The 20,193-nt window shown below is 46.8% G+C and overlaps 1 non-coding gene across 1 annotated transcript; it reads right to left on the bottom strand.

The window, feature by feature from the left end:
• Positions 1-3,714: 3,714 nt before the first annotated feature.
• On the bottom strand, positions 3,715-3,844 carry LOC117077028. The gene has a single exon (XR_004434622.1). It is a non-coding gene; the product is annotated as a small nucleolar RNA SNORA72 (small nucleolar RNA).
• Between the last annotated feature and the right edge of the window lie 16,349 nt (positions 3,845-20,193).

Below are 20,193 nucleotides of genomic sequence, written 5' to 3'. Positions count from 1 at the left end.
ATACAAACCAATTGCATGTGTTGACCGTATTTAGATTCGGATTGAAATAGTTTTAAAACATTGACATGAAATAATTGAACTCAAATATCAATTGGATATGTGATGACATTAAGGAATTATCAATTTCTTTTTTTTTTTTTTTGAGACGGAGTCTCGCTCTCTCGCCCGAGCTGGAGTGCAGTGGCCGGTTCTCAGCTCACTGCAAGCTCCGCCTCCCGAGTTTATGCCATTCTCCTGCCTCAGCCTCCGAGTAGCTGGGACTACAGGCGCCCGCCACCTCGCCTGGCTAGTTTTTTGTATTTTTTAGTAGAGACGGGGTTTCACCGTGTTAGCCAGGATGGTCTTGATCTCCTGACCTCGTGATCCGCCCGTCTGGGCCTCCCAAAGTGCTGGGATTACAGGCTTGAGCCACCGCGCCCGGCCAATTATCAATTTCTTAAGTGTGATAATAGTATTATGTTTATAGTGGGTTTTATTTTTTTGAGATAGAATCTTGCTCTGTTGCCCAGGCTGGAGTGCAGTGGTGGCCTCATGTCTCACTTCAGCCTTGACCTGAGCTTAAGCCATCCTCCCACCTCAGCCTCCCGAGGAGCTGGGATCACAGGCGTGCACCACCATACCTGGAATTTTTTGGTAGAATCAGGGCCTCACCTTGTTGTCCAGGTTGATCTCAAACTCTTGGGCTCAAGTGATCTCAAAGTATTGGGATCACAGGCATGAGCTACCACATCCAACCCCAGGAGCATCATTAGTAAATCCCTAAGACCTGCTCAGTACATTCACTTCCGAGACAGAGAGGGCCAGCAAGGCTGAGGCGTCTAGCAGAGAAGGCTCTGAGAGCAGAGGGGAGACAAAACAGTGACACCTGGAGTGGAGGCCTGAAGGCTCATCAGAGCCCAGCAAGGGTCATGTCTGCAGGGCATCTAGCAAATGCGGGGCTGGGACAGCCTCGGGAGGGTCCCAGTGTCGAAAAAGGAGTAGGATTTGATGATGGATAGATACACAGGTCTGATCATGCAGGAGCTTTTCAGTTGTTAATGACATGGTGGAGGAAAAAGAAAGGTGGGGAGCGTCACCTGGAAAAGGACAGCTTTGTATTTGCCAAGTTTCATCTGGATTGGCAGATGGCACATGAAGCTGATAATTGGACTCAACTGAGGAGGAAGTTCTCAGGTGCTGACAAGTAAATGCATCCCTGCAGTTCAGAACGCAGTTGCTATCACAGGCATGTGTGAACTGGCACACCAGTCCAAAAGCAGGCCAGGTGCTCGTGTCTGTATTCTGAGCACTTTGGGAGGCCGAGGTAGGGGGATCACTTGAGGGCAGGGGTTTGGGACAAACCTGGGCAAAATGGCGAAAACCCACCTCTGTACAAAAATATAAAAATTAGGCCAGGTACGGTGGCTCAGGCCTATAATCCCAGCACCTTGGGAGGCCAAAGTGGACGGATCACAGGGTCACGAGATCCAGACTATCCCGGCATGAAACCCTGTCTCTACTAAAAATACAAATAGCCGGGCGCGGTGGCTCACGCCTGTAATCCCAGCACTTTGGGAGGCCGAGACGGGCGGATCACGAGGTCAGGAGATCGAGACCATCCTGGCTACACGGTGAAACCCTGTCTCTACTAAAAAAAAAAAAACTAGGCCGGGCGCGGTGGCTCAAGCCTGTAATCCCAGCACTTTGGGAGGCCGAGACGGGCGGATCACGAGGTCAGCAGATCGAGACCATCCTGGCTAACACGGTGAAACCCCGTCTCTACTAAAAATACAAAAAAAAACTAGCCGGGCGAGATGGCGGGCGCCTGTAGTCCCAGCTACTCGGAGGCTGAGGCGAGAGAATGGCGTAAACCCGGGAGGCGGAGCTTGCAGTGAGCTGAGATCCGGCCACTGCACTCCAGCCTGGGCGACAGAGCGAGACTCCGCCTCAAAAAAAAAAAAAAAAAAAAAAAAAAAAAAAAAAAAAAAAAAAAAAAACTAGCGGGCGAGGTGGCGGGTGCCTGTAGTCCCAGCTACTCGGAGGCTGAGGCAGGAGAATGGCGTAAACGCGGAAGGCGGAGCTTGCAGTGAGCTGAGATCGGGCCCCTGCACTCCAGCCTGGGCGATAAAGCGAGACTCTGTCTCAAAAAAAAAAATACAAATACAAATACAGATAATTAGCCAGGCATGGCGGTGAATGCCTGTAGTCCCAGCTACTTGGGGGGCTGAGACAGGAGAATGGCATGAACCCGGGAGACGGAGCTTGCAGTGAGCCAAGATCGTGCCACTGAACTCCAGCCTGAGCGACAGAGCCAAACTCCCTCTCAAAAAAAAAAAAAAAAATTAAGTGGGCGTCGTGGCCCATGCTTGTGGTCCCACCTATTGGTGAGGCTGAGGTGGGAAGATTGCTTGAGCCCAGGAGGTCGAAGCTTCAGTGAGCTGAGAAATGAGCTGAGATTGTGGCACTGCGCTCTAGCCTGTGTGACAGAGTGAGGCTTGCCTCAAAAACATTAAAAAATAAATAAATAAAAGGAAAAAGAAAGAAAAATGCAGAGTTTGAAAAAAAAATGTGGATTTGGATATACCTTTTTTTTTTTTTTTTTTTTGAGATGGAGTCTCGCTGTCACCCAGGCTGGAGTGCAGTGGTCGGATCTCAGCTCACTGCAAGCTCCGCCTCCCAGGTTCACGCCATTCTCCTGCCTCAGCCTCCCGAGTAGCTGGGACTACAGGCGCCGCCACGTCGCCCGGCTAGTTTTTTGTAGTTTTTAGTAGAGACGGGGTTTCACCGTGTTAGCCAGGATGGTCTCGATCTCCTGACCTCGTGATCCGCCCGTCTCGGCCTCCCAAAGTGCTGGGATTACAGGCTTGAGCCACCGCGCCCTGCCCCTTTTTTTTTTTTTTTTTTTTTTGAGACAGAGTTGCGCTCTGTTGCCCAGGCTGGAGTGCAGTGTCCCGATCTTGGCTCACTGCAACCTCTGCCTCCTGGGTTCAAGCGATTCTCCTGCCTCACCCTCCTGAGTAGCGGGATTACAGGCGTGTGCCACCACATCCAGTTACTTTTTGTATTTTTAGTAGAGACGGGGTATCACCATGTTGGCCAGGTTGGTCTTGAACTCCTGACCTCAAGTGATCTGCCCACCTTGGCCTCCCAAAGTGCTGGGATTACAGGCATGAGCACCACACCTGGCTTGGACATTCTTTTTTTTAAAAAAGTTACAATTCATTTAATAGCAACTGGTAATCATGAAATTTTCTTATTTTGTTTATACCTTCTTTAAACAAGAGTCTGCAAATTAGCACTGATCTTTTGCAAAACTCATTACATGTACTGCCGTTTTTCTTTTCTTTTCTTTTCTTTTTTGAGGCGGAATCTCGCTCTGTCGCCCAGACTGGAGTGCAGTGGCTGGATCTCAGCTCACTGCAAGCTCCGCCTCCTGGGTTCACGCCATTCTCCTGCCTCAGCCTCCCGAGTAGCTAGGACTACAGGCGCCCGCCACCTCGCCTGGCTAGGTTTTTGTATTTCTTAGTAGAGACGGGGTTTCACCGCGTTAGCCAGGATGGTCTCCATCTCCTGACCTCGCGATCCGGCCGCCTCAGCCTCCCAAAGTGCTGGGATTACAGGCTTGAGCCACCGCGCCCGGCCTGTACTGCCGTTTTTCTTAAGGTTGACCAAAGATAACCTAGAATTACAGCCGTTACATAATCACACGAAATGATTATGTATTAATCAGACCTAGTTTATCACCAGCATTTATAAAAACAGACGTAAGGAAAGAACTAGGTCTAGGGACACATGCATGGTCTTAATATAGCAAATGTTTAGCCTGTCCTGTCCTGACTATTACAAAATCAAGTCTGACATTCTAAAGTAAACTATTTTAGCTACAGGATTGTAGTGGGCATTGATAACTATTTTAATGATGTCTAGGCATGCTTCTTTAATTTGGACTTTTAAAAGTTCTTAATGTGTATGCGTAACAAAAAAGTAAGCTAAGAAGTATAGCCGGGTGCGGTGGCTCTCACCTGTAATCCCAGCACTTTGGGAAGCCGAGGCAGGTGGATCCGGTGGATCATGAGATCAGGAGTTCAAGACCAGCCTGGCCAAGATGGTGAAACCCCGTCTCTACTAGAAATACAAAAATTAGCCGGGCGTAGTGGTGGGTGCTTGTAATCCCAGCTACTCGGGAGGCTGAGGCAGAGAATAGCTTGAACCTGGGAGGCGGAGGTTCCGGTGAGCTGAGTGGCGCCACTGCACTCCAGCCTGGGCAACGGAGCAAGACTATCTCAAAAAAAAAAAAAAAGATAAATAAAATGCTTTAAAAAAAGACTCTTAGTGGATTCTCTACCTTTGTCAAATAATTTGTCTTGAAGCAAACATACTAGTAATTCTGGAAAGACACTCTCCAGTCTGCTGTTGGAAGCTGTGGTGAATAGCAGCCAGCCGTGATCATATTAGGAAATTTAAGATGAAGTAGTTTTCAGATGAGGGCAGCTATACTTTTGAAATGAATGTAGATTTTTCCTTTTCCATTTGCTTGATTTTTGAAAGGGCAGTTTATTTTTGAGACTATTTCAATAGTGATAACAGTTGAGATTGAATGGTATTGACTAATTTGTAGAAGAGTAATACAGAAAACATTCTTTATTCATTTCAGGCAAATAATCATAAGAATTTTATGTTATCTATTTCTTTTTTATTTTATTTTATTTTTGAGGCAGAGTCTTGCTGTGTTGCCCAGGCTGGAGTACAGTGGCCCAATCTTGGCTCACTGCAATCTCTGCCTCCTGGGTTCTGGTGATTCTCCTGCCTCAGCTTCCTGAGTAGCTTGGATTACAGGCTCACGTCACCAGGCCTGGCTAATTTTTGTATTTTTAGTTTCACCATATTGGTCAGGCTGGTCTCGAACTCCTGACCTCAGGTGATCCACCTGCCTCAGCCTCCCAAAGTGCTGGGATTACAGGCATGAGCTACAGGGCCCAGACCAAATTCATGAATGTTTTAACTATAAATTTGCATGTGCTAATTTTATATTTAAATAATACATTTTAAGTAAGAAAAATATTTTTTGAAAACTCGGCCGGGCGCGGTGGCTCAAGCCTGTAATCCCAGCACTTTGGGAGGCCGAGGCGGGCGGATCACGAGGTCAGGAGATCGAGACCATCCTGGCTAACACGGTGAAACCCCGTCTCTACTAAAAAATACAAAAAACTAGCCGGGCGAGGTGGTGGACGCCTGTAGTCCCAGCTGCTTGGGAGGCTGAGGCAGGAGAATGGCGTGAACCCGGGAGGCGGAGCTTGCAGTGAGCCGAGATCCGGCCACAGCACTCCAGCCTGGGCGACAGAGCGAGACTCCGTCTCAAAAAAAAAAAAAAAAAAAAAAGAAAACTAATTACGGACTAGAGCAGTTGTCTGTTATTGGTGTCAAGAAATAGATGACAGAGGACTGGACACAGTGGGTCATGCCTGTAATTCCAGCACTTTGAGAGGCTGAGGCGGGTGGATGACCTGAGGTCAGGAGTTCAAGACCAGGCTGGCCAACATGGTGAAACTCCATCTCTACTAAAACTACAAAATTAGCTGGGCTTGGTGGCACATGCCTGTAATCCCAGCTACTTGGAAGGCTGAGGCAGGAGAATCGCTTGAACCTGGGAGGCAGAGGTTGCAGTGAGCTGAGATTGCACCATTGCACTTCAGCCTGGGCAACAAGAACAAAACTCTGTCTTAAAAAAATAAAAAAATTGCAAATTTGTCCATAACTAAAGCTGACTTAGTGTGGCGGGGGAAATAATTCCTTGCCTGTTTTGTCCTCTGCCATGCTGGCCTCACTCAGTATAGCTAGTCCTGGCCAGTTTGGGGGCATGATGTGCTGCCATTTACTCCTGCTATCTTTAGTACCACAGTGACCTCCAGTCTTGGGCTCTATCTATACGCTGGACCTGTCTCCCTCGGACCCTGTGCAAGTTTCTCCCAGTCCATAGCCTTCTCTGGGCTTCAGGGCCTCACTCCTGTGGAGGGATGATCTCTCGTCCATGAAGGGATAGACGAGATTGCCTCATCAGCTAATTGCCTTGTCCATGAAGGGATGTACAGGATTCTGTGTATTTGTCTTCAGGCCCATCAGGTTAGACACTTCCCTTAAAGAGTGCTAATCTACTGCATACACATCATGTTGAAAGCAGGGCCTGGGCGTGGTGGCTCACGCCTGTAATCCCAGCACTTTGGGAGGCTGAGGCAGGTGGATCCTTTGAGGCTAGGAGTGCGAGACCACCTTGGCCAACATGGTGAAACCCCGTCCCTACTAAAAATACAAAAGTTAGCCGGGCGTGGTGGCAAGCGCCTGTAGTCCCAGATACTCAGGAGGCTGAGGCAGAGAATCTCCTGAACACGAGAGGCAGAGGTTGCAGTGAGCCAAGATTGCGCCACTGCACGCCAGCCTGGTCAACAGAGTGAGACTCCATCTTAAAACAAACAAACAAAAACAAACAAACAAAAAACACTAAATGTGCAAAAATATTTTTTATTTATATTTTTATTTTTATTATTGAGATGGAGTCTCACTCTATCACCCAGCCTGGGGTACAGTGGCACAATCTTAGCTCACTGTAACCTCTGCCTCTCAGGTTCAAGGGATTCTCCTGCCTCAGCTTCCTGAGTAGCTGGGCCTACAGGTACGTGCCACCACACCCAGCTAATTTTTGGGGTTTTTTTTTTTTTTTTTTTTTTTTGAGACAGAGTTTCACTCTTGTTGCCGGGGCTAGAGTACAGTGGTGCATTCTCGGCTCACTGCAACCTCCGCCTCCCAGGTTCAAGTGATTCTCCTGCCTCAGCCTCCTGAGTAGCTGGGATTACAGGCGCCTACCACCACACCCAGCTAATTTTTGTATTCGTTGTAGAGGCAGGGTTTTACCATGTTGGCCAGGCTGGTCTCGAACTCCTGACCTCAGGTGATCCCCCCGCCTCAGCCCCCCAAAGTGCTGGGATTACAGGCGTGAACCACCGACCGGCCTAATTTTTGTATTTAATAGAGACAGGGTTTCGCCCTGTTGGCCAGCCTGGTCTTGAACTCCTGACCTGAAGTGATCTGCCTGCCTCGGCCTCCCACAGTGCTGGGATTACAGAAATAAGCCATGCCCAGCCAATGTTTTGTATTTTTATACACCAGCAACAGCCAGTTAAGAAATATAATACGCCGGGTGCGGTGGCTCACGGCTCTAATCCCAGCCCTTTGGGAGGCCGAGGCGGGCGAATCAGGAGATTGAGACTATCCTGACTAACACGGTGAAATCCTATCTCTACTAAAAATACAAAAAATTAGCTGGGCGGGGTGGCGGGTGCCTGTAGTTCCAGCTACTCGGGAGGGCGAGGCAGGAGAATGGCGTGAATCCGGGAAGCGGAGCTTGCGGTGAGCCGAGATTGCACCACTGCTGCACGCCAGCCTGGGCCACAGAGTGAGACTCCGTCTCAAAAAAAAAAAAAGAGAAAAAAAGAAATTTAATCAAAGAGATACTTACCTGGCTGGGGAGACACCATGATCAAGAAATGTAACCAAAGAGAAAGATAGCATTTCTGATAACATAAAAAGTATGCAGGCTGGATATGGTGGCTCCCACCTGTAGTCCCAGCACGTTGGAAGGCTGAGGCAGACACATCACTTGAGCCCAGGAGTTCAAGGCCAGCCCGGGCAACATGGCAAAATTCTGTCTCCACATGGAGACTGACCAACATGGAGAAACCCCAGCTCTACTAAAAATACAAAATTAGTTGGGCATGGTGGCACATGCCTGTAATCCCAGCTACTCCGGAGGCTGAGGCGGGAGAATCACTTGAACTCGGGAGGTGGAGCTTGCGGTGAGCCGGGATCATGCCATTGCACTCCAGCCTGGGCAACAAGAGTGAAACTCTGTCTCAAAAATAAATAAATAAATAAGTAAAAATAAAAATAAAACTATAAAAAAAAAAATAAATAAAGGCTGCTACCTTCCTAAAAATACTAGGTTTCTGATCAACTGGTGATGGGAATGGAATTAAAACTGCTGCAGGACCATTGGGGAGGAAGATACAGGAAGAAAGAAGAAAACTGAGAGATTATCAACATTATTTATTGCTCATAAAATGTGTAGAAGCCAGGTGTGGTGGCTCATGCCTGTAATCCCAATACTTGGGGAGGCCAATGTGGGCTGATCACTTGAGGGCAGGGGTTCGAGACCAGCCTGGCCAACATGATGAAACCCCATCTCTACTAAAAATACAAAAAATTATCCGGGTGTAGTGGTGTGCATCTGTAATCCCAGCTACTCGGGAGGCTGAGGCACAAGAATCTCTTGAACCCAGGATGTGGAAGTTGCAGTGAGCCAAGCCTCTGCAGTCCAGCCTGAGCAACAGAGTGAGACTGTCAAATAAAAAAAAGAAAGAAAAAAAAGAAAGAAAGGAAAAGGGAAAAGGAGGGAGAAGAGGGCCCAGTGCGGTGGCTCATGCCTGTAATCCCAACATTTTGGGAGGCTGAGGCAGGTGGATGACCTGAGGTCAGGTGTTCAAGACCCGCCTGGCCAACATGGTGAAACCTCGTCTCTACTAAAAAATACAAAAATTAGCTGGTCGTGGTGGCAGGCACCCGTAATCTCAACTACTCGGGAGGCTGAGGCTGGAGAATTGCTTGAACCTGGGAGGTGGAGGTGGTGGTGAGCCGAGATCATGCTACTGCACTCCAGCCTGGGAGATACAGTGAGACTCTGTCTGGAAAAGGAAAAAAAAAAAAAGAAAAGAAAAGAAAGAAAGAAAAGAAAGAGAATTTGTAGAGCCTGAACCTGAAAATAAACTATTTCTCCTTCTGGCAAATGTTTAGAGGAGCAGATAAAATTTAGCTATGCTTGCTAAAAAAGATTTTCCACAGTGAATATTCAAAGGGGCATGTACCATCAGTCCTGAAAGAGGCTATACACCATGCCCCACAGGCTAGGGAGGTACAAGTGTTCTCATAAGTTTTGTCTGCTTTTGTTTTCACAAGCTCACACCTAACATCGTGTTCTCATAGTTTTTGAATGCACTTCAAATGCAGTATAATTTTTTTCTTTTTTCTTTTTGAGATGGAATCTCACTTTATCACCCAGGCTGGAGTGCAGTAGTGTGATCTTGGCTCACTGCAACCTCTGCCTCCCTGGTTCAAGTGATTCTCCTGCCTCAGCCTCCCAAGTAGCTGGGATTACAGGCGTGTGCCACCACACTCGGCTAATCTTTGTATTTTTAGTAGAGATGGGGTTTCATCATGTTGTCCAGGCTGGTCTTGAACGCTTGGCCTCAAGTGATCCACGCACCTCTGCCTCCCAAAGTGCTAGGATTACAGGCATGAGCCACTGCACCCAGCCCACATTAATACTTTTGAATCGCTTTTGACTATAATAGGAGCTTCTCTCTGTGGCTGGCCAGCCTATTATTTGACAAACATGTTCAATTCTGCACAATGAACTCTTTTTTTTTTTGATACGGAGTTTCCGCTCTTGTTGGCCAGGCTGGAGAGCAGTGGCTGCCTGCAACCTCTGCCTCCTGGGTTCAAGCAATTCTCCTGCCTCAGCCTCCCCAGTAGCTGGGATTACAGGCACGTGCCACCACGCCTGGCTAATTTTTGTATTTTTAGTAGAGATGGGTTTTCACCACATTGGCCAGGCTGTCTCAAATTCCTGACCTCGGGAGATCTGCCTGCCTCAGCCTCCCAATGTGGTGGGATTATAGGCATGAGCCACCGTGCCTGACTAAAGAACTCTTTTAACCATCTTTACAGCAAACTGCAGATTTAAATGGTAGTTCCTTAAAAGCCCAAACTTTGAGGTCCAAAATCTTTGGGAAAACCAATATATTCAGGCATCATTCCCTTTTCCAAACCTGCCCTTGCAATCATATTCATCTCTGAGGCATGCCCAAATTAGAGAATCCACTAATTTCACGATTTTATCCTTTGCTAATTAAGCTGAGATTTGTCCTCTTGACAAATCTGTGAAAGCCAATGAATAGTCTACAACTCTCGGGAGTTACGTCAGGGTAGAAAAAATGATGAATTATCCCCATTCCCATCTCGACCTGTGGTCAATGGTTTTCATAGCTTTCTTTTTCCCTCCCTTCTTCCCTCTCTACTTTCCTCCCTCCTTCCTTCTTCCTTTTCCTTCCCTCCTTCCTTCTTTCCTTCCTCCCTCCTGCCTGCCTTTCTCTTTCTTTCTTTCTCTTTCTCTTTCTTTCTTTCTCTTTCTTTCTTTCTTTCTTTCTTTCTTTCTCTCTCTCTCTCTCTTCCTTTCTTCTTTCTTTCTTCTTCTTCTTCCTTCCTTTCTCCTTTCTTTCTTTTTCTTTCTTTCTTTCTTTTCTTCTCCTTCTCCTTCTCCTTCCCCTTCCTCCTCCTCTTCTTCTTCTTTCTTCTTTCTTTTCTCTCTCTGTCTCACTATCTTTCTTTCTCTCCTAAGCAGTCATTTTCTTCAAATTATATTTTTAAGTCAAAGAATTACCCCTCCTACCCTCCATGAAAACCTGATGAAAAGGGGGTTGTTATGATCATACTATAAAAGTTGGCCAGATTTAGAGACAGAAAGAATAATAGAGATTAACAGGGGTTGGGGAAGAGGGGAGTGGGGAGCTAGTCTTTAATGGGTATAGAGTTTCTGTTTGGATGATGAAAAATTTCTGTAAATGGATAGTGGTGATGATTGAACAAATTTGTGAATATACTTAATGCTACAGAATTGTACATGTAAAAGTGGTTTAAATGGTAAATTTTGTTATGTATATTTACCATGATAAAAAATGAACAGAGCCTCAGAGAAATTTTGGACATCATTGAGCTCATCAAAATACAGCTGATGGGAATACCAGAGGAGAGGAGAGAAAAGGGCAAGAAAAAAAATCAAAGGAAAAATATATCTAAAATGATCTAAATTTGATGGAAAACATTAATCTACACATCCAAGAGATGCAATGAACCCAAGTAGAGGCCAGGCACAGTGGCTCATGCCTGTAATCCCAGCACTTTGGGAGGCCGAGTCAGGCGGATTATGAGGTCAGGAGATCGAGAACATCCTGGTTAACACGGTGAAACCCCGTCTCTACTAAAAATATAAAAAATTATCCAGGCGTGGTGGCGGGCGCCTGTAGTCCCAGCTACTCGGGAGGCTGAGGCAGGAGAATGGCGTGAACCCGGGAGGCGGAGCTTGCAGTGAGCCGAGATCGCGTCACTGCACTCCAGCCTGGGTAACAGAGCGAGACTCCCTCTCAAAAACAAAACAAAACAAAACAAAATGAACCCAAGTAGAATGAACACAAAACAGAGATCCACTCAGATGCATTATGATAAAATCCTGAAAGCCAAAGAGAAAATCTTGAAACAGCAGGAGAAGAATGACTCATCACTGAAAAGGAGGCCCTGATATGATGAATAGGTGACTCCTCATGAGAAACAGTGGAGGCCAGAAGGCAGTGGGATGGCATATTCAAAGTGCTGAAGGAGAAAACTTATCAACCAAGGATCTGTGTCTAGCAAACTATCTGTCAAAAATGAGGGCAAGGGGTCCGAGTGTTGTGGCTCATGCCTGTAATCCCAGCACTTTGGGAGGTTGAGGAGGGCGGATCATGAGATCAGGAGTTTGAGACTAGCCTGACCAACATAGTGAAACCCTGTCTCTTAAAAAAGTACAAAAATTAGCCAGGCTCAGTGGTGCGCGCCTGTAGTCCCAGTTCCTCCGTAGACGGAGGCAAGATAATCGCTTGAACTTGGGAGGTGGAGGTTGCAGTGAGCTGAGATCATGCCATTGCACACCAGCCTGGGCATCAAGAGTGAAACTCCATCTCAAAAAAAAAAAAAAAAAAGAGAGAGAGAGAGAGAAGAGAATTTCTTTAGAGAGTTGGTACCAGGTTGCGCTGCCCATCCTTGGTGCACACTCTCTGGTGGCAGAAGGAACTGTTGCTTTGTTAATTATGGCCAAGTGAAGAGAGTTTCTCAGAACCGTTCCTCGAACTTGACTTTTGTGTTTGGAGAGACAGAGGGGCTAGTACTGGACTTGGACTTAAGCATGCCTAAAGGTGAGGGGCAATCAGAAGCTGTCCATGGTCACTGAGTATGGACAGAGGGTCTCTGCTGATAGCAGTTTTTCTGCCAGGTTGATCAGAGGTATAGGTGGACCAGATGTGTAACCATTTGACAAGGGCTAGATTTGGTTGCTGTCTATGGCCTCACAGGTCATGCATCCTAATGCTCCTTCTTGAAAGAACATTTACCACCAGATGCCTAGGGCTAAGGAGGGGTTCCTGTGAGTCAGCTGTACGGTAACTCGGAAGAAAAATTCATGGTGAAGGTAACCCATGAGGAGATTATTTAAAAACCAATGGAGGGCTGAGAGCAGTGGCTCATGCCTGTAATTTCAGCACTTTGGGAGGCTGAGATAGGAAGATCACTTGTGGCCAGGAGTTTGAGGCCAGCCTGGGCAATGTAGCAAGACTCTGCATCTATCAAAAATAAAAATAATTAGCCAGGCATGGTAGTCCCAGCTACTCAGGAAGCTGACACAGGAGGATCACTTGAGCTCGGGAGTTCAAGACTGCAGTGAGTGATAAAGCAAGATCTTGTCTCTTCAAAAAAAGAAAACAGCAACAACAACAACAACAACAGTGGAAAATGCCTTGGGGAAAACAATCTCAAAGTGTGATCTCTGCCTCAACCAAGAGACACACATGACAGATTCCAACCATACCAGTAATGCAGATTTTTTTTTTCTTTATTCTGTCTCTCCTCCCCACTGGGTTAGACAGCAGAGAGTCTGGCAGGAGAGGGAGGAGGAAAAGCAAGAAATGGAAGACATCCTCCTTCCTGCCCTTCTCCACTGAAAAGGAGAAGCCCAACTCAGCTTCTCTGAAGTTGAACTCAGGCCTGATTTACAGAAAGAGGAAAGAAGCGGGCGGGCACAGTGGCTCATGCCTGTAATCCCAGCACTTTGGGAAGCCAAGTCGGGCAGATCACCTAAGGTCAGGAGTTCAAGACCAGCCTGCCCAACATGGCGAAACTCCGTCTCTACTAAAAATGCAAAAATTAGCTGGGCCTGGTGGCAGGCACCTGTAATCCCAACTACTTGGGAGGCTGAGGCAGGAGAATCACCTGAACCTGGGAGGTGGAGTTTGCAGTGAGCCGAGATCGAGCCACTGCATTCCAGCCTGTGCAACAGAGCAAGACTCCGTCTCAAAAAAAGGGAAAAGAAAGAGGAAAGAAGCCTTAATCAATTGAGACAATAAAGTCTTTGTTTGGATCAGGCTGGATTTTTAAATAACCGGATAAAGGTGATCAATTTATTAGTGACCAAGAGAGTCTCTGGGACCTGCCTGAGATTCCTTCTGGGATCAGGGCAGAACGATGCAACAGGACAGTCTAAAAGAGCAGTTACTGAGAAGAAATGAATCTGCTTCCATTTGCACCCTTCCAAGTCTAGCTCATGCAAAAGCAGTTGTACTCAGATGACTCTTTTACTCACCAGCAGCCACAGCTTATGAAAAAGGAAATTGACAAAGGAAGAGGGTGAAGGGGCATAGACAAGAAGAAAAGTCTTGAACTAGTGAGCACTGAAATCAAAACCGCAGGATTAGAGAGATTTCCCCCATTTCGTGTATGAGGAAGCAAATACTTCCAGAATGTGAGTGACATGTCTTAGATCACATAGCTTAGAGCACAGCAGAGGCTAAAAAGGGAAAAGGGTTGTCTGGGTTCCAAATCCCAAGTAGAAGATGGACTTGATCCAGAGGTGACTCATGGTGGGGAAGGCGGGGGTCCAGGATCCAGGAAAACATCATGAACTGATAGAGCAGTTCTGTAGGATGAAGCGCTTTATCTATCTATGTGAAACCAACAATATGAATGAGTGGAGAAAATAGCGCATAGCTTTCATTCTTCCAGAGTCTGAGTTTTGCAGGGGATTGACTTGGATTGAGAATACATTTGCAAGAGATTTTGTTTTTTTTCCAGGTTTTTGGTTTTTAAGAAAACAGGGTCAGGCCAGACGTGGTGGCTCACTTCTGTAATCCCAGCACTTTGGGAGGCCAAAGCGGATGGATCACGAGGTCAAGAGTTCGAAACCAGCCTGGTCAATATGGTGAAACTCCGTCTCTACTAAGAATACAAAAATCAGGCCAGGCGCTGTGGCTCACCCCTGTAATCCCAACACTTTGGGAGCCTGAGGCAGGCGGATCACCTGAGGTCGGGAGTTTGAGACCAACCTGAGCAACGTGGAGAAACCTCATCTCTACTAAAAATACAAAATTAGCCAGGTGTGGTGGCACATGCCTGTAATCCCAGCTACTAGGGAAGCTGAGATGGGAGAATCTCTTGAACTCGGGAGCTGGAGGTTGCAGTGAGCTGAGATCGTGCCATTGTACTCCAGCCTCGGTGACAGAGTGAGACTCCGTCTCAAAAAAAAACAAAAAACAAAAAACAAAAAAACAAAAAATAATTCTGGGGCCTGGGAAGTCCAAGATAAAAGCACTGGTGTGCGTATTCAGTATCTGGTGAGGGGCTGCTTCTTTGTTCATGGATGGCTGTCTTCTGGCTATAACCTCACATGGCAGAAGAGGTGAAGCAGTTTTGTGGGGTCTCTTTTATTTTTTAATTAGTTAATTAATTAATTAATTTTTTTGAGATGGAGTTTCGCTCTGTCACCCAGGCTGGAGTGCAATGGTATGCTCTCAGCTCACTGCAACCTCCGCTTCCTGGGTTCAAGAAATTCTCCTGCCTCAGCTTCCCAAGTAGCTGGGACTACAGGCACCCGCCACCACCATGCCTGGCTAATTTTTGTATTTTCAGTAGAGATGGGGTTTCACATGTTGGCCAGGCTGGTCTCAAACTGCTGACGTCAGGTGATCTGCCTGCTTCGGTCTCCCAAAGTGCTGGGATTACAGGCATGAGCCACCGTGCCTAGCCTGGGGTCTCTTTTAAAAGAACATTAACCCCATTCATGAAGGCTTCACCCTCATAACATGATCACCTCCTCAAAGCCCAACCTCCTGGTCTCCTCCCCTTGAGGATTAGGCTTCAAGGCATACATTTTGTGGGGACACAAACTTTTAGTCTATAGCAGCTGGTTTAATTGTTGAATAGGTAATACACTTCCATGGTTTAAAAATAGAAAAACATATAGAAAGTGTCTAGTGATAAGCTCCTCCCAGCTCCTGTTCCTGTTGTTATGTTGTCAAACCCCAAAATATAACCACTGTTATTGATTCCCTGTACATTTTTCTAGACTTTCCTTCCTTTCTTTCTCTCTCTCTCTCTCTCTCTTTCTTTCTGTCTCCTTCCTTCCTTCCTTCCTTCTTTTTTTTTTTGAGATGGAGTCTCTCTCTGTCTCCCAGCCTGGAGTGCGTGCGGTGGTGTAATCTCAGCTCACTGCAACCTCCGACTCCCAGATTCAAGTGATTCTCCTGCCTCAGCCTCCTGAGTATCTGGGACTACAGGCGCAGAACACCATGCCTGCCTAATTTTTGTATTTTCAGTAGAGATGGGGTTTCACATGTTGGCCAGGCTGGTCTCAAACTGCTGACGTCAGGTGATCTGCCTGCTTCGGTCTCCCAAAGTGCTGGGATTACAGGCATGAGCCACCGTGCCTAGCCTGGGGTCTCTTTTAAAAGAACATTAACCCCATTCATGAAGGCTTCACCCTCATAACATGATCACCTCCTCAAAGCCCAACCTCCTGGTCTCCTCCCCTGAGGATTAGGCTTCAAGGCATACATTTTGTGGGGACACAAACTTTTAGTCTATAGCAGCTGGTTTAATTGTTGAATAGGTAATACACTTCCATGGTTTAAAAATAGAAAAACATATAGAAAGTGTCTAGTGATAAGCTCCTCCCAGCTCCTGTTCCTGTTGTTATGTTGTCAAACCCCAAAATATAACCACTGTTATTGATTCCCTGTACATTTTTCTAGACTTTCCTTCCTTTCTTTCTCTCTCTCTCTCTCTCTTTCTTTCTGTCTCCTTCCTTCCTTCCTTCCTTCTTTTTTTTTTTGAGATGGAGTCTCTCTCTGTCTCCCAGCCTGGAGTGCGTGCGGTGGTGTAATCTCAGCTCACTGCAACCTCCGACTCCCAGATTCAAGTGATTCTCCTGCCTCAGCCTCCTGAGTATCTGGGACTACAGGCGCAGAACACCATGCCTGCCTAATTTTTGTATTTTTAGTAGAGGTGGGATTTCGCCATGTTGGCCAGGCTGGTCTCAAACTCCTGACCTCAAGTGATCTGCCCCCCTCAGCCTCCCAAATTGCTGGGATTACAGGCATGAGCCACCGTGCCGGTCTAGAGTTTCTTTATGCATATGCTTGCCACTACTTAGCACTACAGTCATGAACTGCTTAAATATGGGGATGTGCTCTCAGAAATGCATCGTTAAGTCATTTTGTTGTATGAATATCATAGAGTTTACTTACACAAACCTAGATGGTTTAGCCTACTATACACCTAGGCTATATGGTGTAGCTTATTGATCCTAGACTACAAAACTATATGGCATGTTCCTGTTCTGAACACTGTAGGCACTTACAGCACAGTGATATTTGTGTATCTAAACACATAAACATAGAAAAGAAGCAGTAAAAATATGGTAGTATAAGCTGGACATGGTGGCTCACGCCTGTAATCCCAGCACTTTGGGAGGCTGAGGCAGGTGGATTACTTGAGGTCGGGTGTTCGAGACCAGCCTGACCAACACGGAGAAACCCCGTCTCCACTAAAAAATATAAAATTAGCCTGGCGTGGTGGCACATGCCTCTAATCCCAGCTACTAGGGAGGCTGAGGCAGGAGTATCACTTGAACCTGGGAGGCAGGGGTTGTGGTAAACTGAGATTGCACCATTGCACTCTAGCCTGGGCAACAAGAGTGAAACTCTGTCTAAAAATATATATATATATATATATTTATATACTATTTATATAATAGTATATAAATATATCTATTCTGTATTTTGTTATTTCCCTTAGCAGTCTTGAAATATATATATATATATTTTTCTTTTTTTTTTTTTTTTTTTTTTTTTTTTTTTTTTTTTTTTTTTTTTTTTTGAGACGGAGTCCTCGCTCTGTCGCCCAGCTGGAGTGCAGTGGCCGGATCTCAGCTCACTGCAAGCTCCGCCTCCCGGGTTTACGCCATTCTCTCGCCTCAGCCTCCCGAGTAGCTGGGACTACAGGCGCCCGCCATCTCGCCCGGCTAATTTTTTGTATATTTTTAGTAGAGAGGGGTTTCACAGTGTTAGCCAGGATGGTCTCGATCTCCTGACCTCGTGATCCGCCCGTCTCGGCCTCCCAAAGTGCTGGGATTACAGGCTTGAGCCACCGCGCCCGGCCATATATATATTTTTCTTTTTGAGACAGAGTCTCACTTTGTCTTCCAGACTGGGGTGCAGTGGCACAATCTCAGCTCACCGCAACCTCCACCTCCTGGGTTCAAGTGATTCTCCTGCATAGCTGGGATTACAGACATATGCCACCATGCCTGGCTACTTTTTGGATTTTTTTTAGTAGAGACAGGGTTTCACCACATTGGCCAGGCTGGTCTCGAACTCCTGATCTCAGGTGATCCACCCACCTTGGCCTCCCAGAGTGCTGGGATTACAGACATGAGGCACCACTCTGGCCTTTTTGTTTTTTTTCTCTGTTTGAGACGTAGTCTCACTCTGTCTCCCAGGCTGGAGTGCAGTGGCACGATCTCAGCTCACTGCAACCTTTGCCTCCCAGGTTCAAGTGATTCTCCTGCATCAGCCTCCCAAGTAGCTGGAATTACAGGTGCCCACCACCATGCCCAGCTACTTTTTGTATTTTTAGTAGAGATGGGGTTTCACCATGTTGGTCAGGCTGGTCTCGAACTCTTGACCTCAAGTGATCTGCCTACGCTGGCCTCCCAAAGTGCTGGGATTGCAGGCATGAGCCACTGCACCCGGCCAGAAATATTTCTGAGCATATAGATAATTTTCTTTTTTTTTTTTTTGAGACGGAGTCTTGCTCTGCCACCCAGGCTGGAGTCCAGTGGCCGGATCTCAGCTCACTGCAAGCTCCGCCTCCCGGGTTTACGCCATTCTCCTGTCTCAGCCTCCGGAGTAGCTGGGACTACAGGCGCCCGCCACCTCGCCCGGCTAGTTTTTGTATTTTTTAGTAGAGACGGGGTTTCACCGTGTTAGCCAGGATGGTCTCGATCTCCTGACCTCGTGATCCGCCCGTCTCGGCCTCCCAAAGTGCTGGGATTACAGGCTTGAGCCACCGCGCCCGATCAATTTTCTTATTTTTACAGGTGCCTAGTATTCTATTGTAAGGATATATCCCAATTTATTTTTATTTTTTATTTTTTATTTTTTTTTGAGATGGAGTCTTGCTCTGCCGCCCAGGCTGGAGTGCAGTGGCTGGATCTCAGCTCACTACAAGCTCCGCCTCCCGGGTTCACGCCATTCTCCTGCCTCAGCCTCCTGAGTAGCTGGGACTACAGGCGCCCGCCACCACGCCCGGCTAGTTTTTGTATTTTTTAGTAGAGACGGGGTTTCACCGTGTTCACCAGGATGGTCTCGAACTCCTGACCTCGTGATCCGCCCGTCTCGGCCTCCCAAAGTGCTGGGATTACAGGCTTGAGCCACCGCGCCCGGCCTGGCGATATATCCCAATTTATGAAACCTGTCTCCTATTGATGGATATCTTACTATTATTTTTTGCGACAAGGTCTTGCTGTCACTCAGGCTGAGTGCAGTGGCAGCTCACTGCAGACTTGACCTCCTGGGCTCAAGCCATCCTCCTGTCTCAGCCTCCCAAGTAGTTGGGACTACAGGTGTATGCCACCAAGCCTGGCTAATTTTTCTTTTTTTTAATTTTAAATTTAAAATTTTTGTTTTTGGTAGAGACAAAGTCTTGGTATGTTGCCCAGGCTGGTCATGAACTCCTAGATGCAAGCAATCCTCCCACCCTGGCCTCCCAAAGTGTATTTTATTTTATTTTATTTTTTTGAGGTGGAGTCTCACTCTGTCGCCCAGGCTGGAGTGCAGTGGCTGGATCTCAGCTCACTGCAAGCTCCGCCTCCCGGGTTCACGCCATTCTCCTGCCTCAGCCTCCCGAGTAGCTGGGACTATAGGCGCCCGCCATCTCGCCCGGCTGTTTTTTTTGCATTTTTTTTTAGTAGAGACGGGGTTTCACCGTGTTAGCCAGGATGGTCTCGATCTGCTGACCTCGTGATCCGCCCGTCTTGGCCTCCCAAAGTGCTGGGATTACAGGCTTGAGCCACCGTGCCCGGCCCCAAAGTGTATTTTTTAAAATAGTTTCTTTATTCTCAAATGGTAGTGACTGGTTTGATATTGGTGGGAATTTTAATATAAATTTCTTTTATGACACCAAAGGTGATGAAACTGTTTTCTGTTTGGGATGGCTGATGGTCATGACCCCTACTGGTTTCAAGAACTGTCCCTGAACAATACTAACTTTCCTATTTTCTTCCTACTTTCTCCTCCCTTTTACTCTTCTTCCTCTCTTCTCTCGGTCCATTTTCTTTGTTATTGCTAAATATGGGGAGCTAAGGGTTGTTTAGCATTTAGATTCAAAATGACAAATGTGCTTTACAGTGGTATTTCTCAAATTTTAATGTGCAAACTAATCACCAGGTGATCTTGTTAAAATGCAGATTTGATTCTGGAGTGGGGCCTGAGATTCTACATTTCACAGAAGCTCCTATGTGATTCAGAGGCTGTTGATCCATGGGCCACACTGTAAGAGGTAGTGTCCTCTTACAGTAGGGTTACAGGAACTGTTTATCTAAAGAGCACTTTCTTGTAAGCTTGCTCCAGCTCTCCAAAGAAAGAACAAGCAGTTTAGCCCTCTTTTCTCTCTCTCTCTCTTTTTTTTTTGAGACGGAGTCTTGCTCTATTGCCAGGCTGGAGTACAGTGGCGCGATCTCGGCTCACTGCAGCAGCCTCTGCCTCCCGAGTTCGAGCTATTCTTCTGCCTCAGCCTCCCAAGTAGCTGGGACTACAGGCACACGCCACCACGCCCAGCTAATTTTTGTATATTTAGTAGAGACGGGGTTTCACAATATTGGCCAGGATGGTCTCAATCTCTTGACCTCGTGATCTGCCTGCCTCGGCATCCCAAAGTGCTGGGATTACAGGCGTGAGCCAACGCGCCTGGCCTAGCCCTCTGTTCTCTACCCTAGCCCAAGTAATTCTCTTCGGCTTGGCATAGAAGGGA

The sequence above is a fragment of the Trachypithecus francoisi genome, unplaced genomic scaffold (assembly GCF_009764315.1).
Source record: "Trachypithecus francoisi isolate TF-2019V2 unplaced genomic scaffold, Tfra_2.0 Lachesis_group5, whole genome shotgun sequence".
Lineage (NCBI taxonomy): Eukaryota > Metazoa > Chordata > Mammalia > Primates > Cercopithecidae > Trachypithecus > Trachypithecus francoisi.
This window is presented reverse-complemented; position numbering and strand designations above follow the sequence as displayed.